This window comes from Pteropus alecto, unplaced genomic scaffold (assembly GCF_000325575.1).
Source record: "Pteropus alecto unplaced genomic scaffold, ASM32557v1 scaffold30, whole genome shotgun sequence".
In the NCBI taxonomy this organism is placed as follows: domain Eukaryota; kingdom Metazoa; phylum Chordata; class Mammalia; order Chiroptera; family Pteropodidae; genus Pteropus; species Pteropus alecto.
The window spans coordinates 144,053-147,433 of NW_006429782.1; the positions used below are offsets into that span (position 1 = coordinate 144,053).

General features: G+C 62.3%; 1 protein-coding gene across 1 annotated transcript in view; it reads left to right on the forward strand.

Annotated features, from left to right (window-relative positions):
* The window catches only part of HCN2 (hyperpolarization activated cyclic nucleotide gated potassium and sodium channel 2), a gene marked incomplete at its 5' end in the record, with an annotated part of 19,134 nt that overhangs the window by 4,152 nt on the left and 11,601 nt on the right, over positions 1–3,381 (forward strand). The window lies entirely within an intron of this gene.

Sequence of the window (3,381 nt, forward strand, 5' to 3'; positions counted from 1 at the left end):
GGTCCAGCCCCAGGCCGCCAGCCTCGCTGGAAAGGGGAAACCTGAGTGCGGCCTCAGAGCCCTTGCCCTGGTCAAGGGTGCAGTGCTTCCCACACTGCGCCACCTGTTCCGAGAAGCCCTCTCTGCCCACCCTGGCTGAAGCGCCCCTTTGCTTTATCTGTTTGTGTGGAAGGCCCGTCTCTCCCGCCCAGGCCGGGGCCCTGTGGGAGGGCCAGGTCTGTCTGGTCGCCATGCGTCCTGGCACACCAGCGGCCCAGTCTGCCCTGCCTCAGGACCCGGAATCCCGCGTCTTCCCCCAGAGGCGTCTCCCTCGCGTAATCCCTGACACTGGCCTCTCCGTTAACTCCACATCCGAGGGCTCAGGCCCCTGATCCCCGTCCGGGCTCGCCCTTAATCACCGGCCTGGCCCCTAATCCCTCGGATTTGCCGATAGTAATTCCTCGTGCGTGGCTGTCACATCCTGCAGGGTGGAGCTTGCCACATCCCCGGCCGGCGGCCAGTGGCAGCGGCGCCGCAGACGGGCGCTGGCCGGGAAGTCTGGCCTCCGGGGCCCTTAACATGTGCTGTGCCTCGGTTGCTCTGTCTGAGCCAAGAGCATGGCCAGACAGCTGCTAGAGCAGGCCTGAGCGTGTGGCAGTGGCGGCCACCGCGCCCCACTGAGGTCACTGGCCCATGTGCATGTGCCTGGGAGAGGGTTGGGCTCTCTTCTGTCTACAGGGAGACCCCAGGCTTATCCCTGTGTCTCTCTGGCCTGTGAGGCTCCTTCCGTGAACAAGGTGTGAACTGGCCCATCCGTCCGCTGCCCTCCTGGACCAAGCTGCCGGGGCCTGGGTGTTTTCACAGAAGCCAGGGCCCCGTGGAGGGCACCACTGTTACTAGTTAGGGAAAAATCTTAAATGCAGAGCTTAATGACGGTCATTGGAGGCTCTGGGTAGCTGAGGGCTCACCGTGCCAACGCTCAGTGGGGGAGTTTCGAGACAGCCAGGTCGTAGACAGAGAGCGGCCCCTGGGGACAGCGGGCCTGGGTCTCAGTTCCTTGTCCCCACTCACTGGCTGGGCTGCCTCTCTATGAGGAAGACGGGTCATGTCCTCACCCCCAGATAAAAGGGAGAGCATGTCTCTGAAGAGTCACGTATCGCGGACGCCCTCATGCTCTGTGGCCATTTAGATGGTTTCTAGGCCTCTGTGACTTCTAGCCTCCCCCACCCTCTCCCCCGCCCCCAACACCCACAACCTTCTCAGCTACTCGGTCCTGCTTGCTGTTCCCCAGCAGCTCCCCACAATGAAGGGAGGGGCAGGGGTGGGATTAGGAGCTCTACAGGGGGATGCCCTGGGGGTTGGGGTTGGGGAGCAGGCCAGCAGACAGGTGGGCCCCCTCAGTCCCTCCGGGTGCTGAGGCCCTGGGGTCCCAGGGGTGAGCAGATGGCCCCAGATCAGGGCTCCGAGCCCCACACTTTGTCTAGGTTCCGGCAAAAGCAGCTCTGGAACGTCTCGCAATCATCCGAGTTTGCCCATAACCCCCACCCCCCACCCCAGGTCATGACCAGAGGGTACCCACGGCCACTCAGGAGGTTTCATCACGTGTGGGCAGGGGCCTCAAAGGCTGCCACTCCCTGGACTCCTCCCAGGTGGGCAGAAGAAGAGACTGAGGCTCCCAGGGATTGGCGGGACTCGGCCGAGGTCACGTCTGCCAGCGGGCCGGAGAAGCGGTGTCAGCCAGGTCTGGCTGCCATCGTCACGGTGTCAGGCATTGGGTCCCTTCCAGCCTTTGGCTTTCGCAGACCGAGCTGCTGTGAACATGGTGCAAATCAGGTTTTGCTCACTCTCCTCCTCTTGGACAGTTTCCTGGGGATCAATCCCCTGGAGTGGCGCACGGCCGGCCGGCGGGTGCTGATAGCTCGTCTCTCGCTGTGATGCCTGGGAAGGAGCCAGTTGACAGCGGCTCTGAACCAGAGGCTCGCGCAGCCGAGCCAGAGCCGGGACACCAGCTCTTTACTTATGTGGCCTGGTCCCTCCACGCCCTGGGAGCCTCGGTCTCTTCATCCACCCACCTGGAGCAGCCCAGGGAGTCACAGCCCCTAGGCCCCTCCAGACACTGCCTGAGTGGACGTGGGGACTCCGGCCATGATGGGGAGGGCCCTGCACACACCCAGCTGGAGGTTGAGGACCCCGAGAGACCTGAAGGGCTTGAGATGACCTGGGGAGGGGGCTCTGCCCACAAGGCGAGAGCCAATAGTCGGCCATTGAGAATCTGAGTCTCGCCTTTGCCTGGGTCTAGACAGCGTGTGTGGGCTCGGACCCCCAGTCTGGGGCAGCGCTCATCACCGCACCCCCCGGGCCTCAGTGGGTTATTTTTTTTAATAACATTGACATCTGTATAAAACATAAAATGTGGTATTTAACCAGTTACAAGTGTACCGTTGAGTGGGATTAAGAACAATCACAGTTGTACAGCCAGCACCCCATCCATTTCTAGAACCTTCCATTTTCCAAAACAGAAAATCCCCACCCCCTCCCCAGCCCCTGACACCCACTCACCCACTTCCTGTCCCCGTGGACACGCCTGTTCTGGACGTGTCACATCGGGGGAATCTCACACCGCGTGGTCCCGTGTGTCCGGCGTCTCTCGCTGAGCATCGCGTGTCCAGGGTCCGTCCACGTGGTGATGGCAAGTGTCAGCACCTCCCCGCTTTCATGGCCGAGTGACGCTCCCCGTGTGGACGGGCCAGGTGGTGAGCGTCCACCGCCTGCCGAAGTACGCCGGGGGTGTGTCCACCTCTTGCTGTTGGGAATCTGCTGCCGTGAAGCTGGGAGCACAAGTCCCCGTCGGAGTCCCCAGTTTCGGCCCCCCGGGTGCACACCTAGGAGCGGAATTACTCGGTCACGTGGTGACTCGGTTTAACTTTTCGAGGACCCAGCAGATCTCCCTCCGAGTGGTTTGGACACACACCTGCCCATGTGGCCTTTGCTGCATCTGTATGTCCCCACAGGCGCTTTATTCAGAACTAAGCTATCCCTTAAAGGGACAGGCCTTTTCCTGAGAGCGCGTCCCAGGTGGGATTTGGGGTGGGCCTCAGGACTCGTGTCCACTCAGACAGTGCCCGGAAGACCCTAGAGGCTGACACTCCCTGGGCTCCTGGATGTATGTCGGAGTGCAGGCATTGGCATCTTTCTCCTTGCTGGACTGGCACCCCTGCCTGCCTCCGGTCTGTGGTACCCAAGGGTGCTTCCCGAAAGGGAAATGCAGCCAGTGCCCACGTGGAAGCTCCGTTGCTCAGGGCGGCATTGGGGCCCCCACCCCCAGACGCCAAGCTGCCCTGTCCAGCTCCCACGCTGCTCCGTCCAGCCCCCAGTGCCCCACTGCCTGCGGGCAGGCATGCC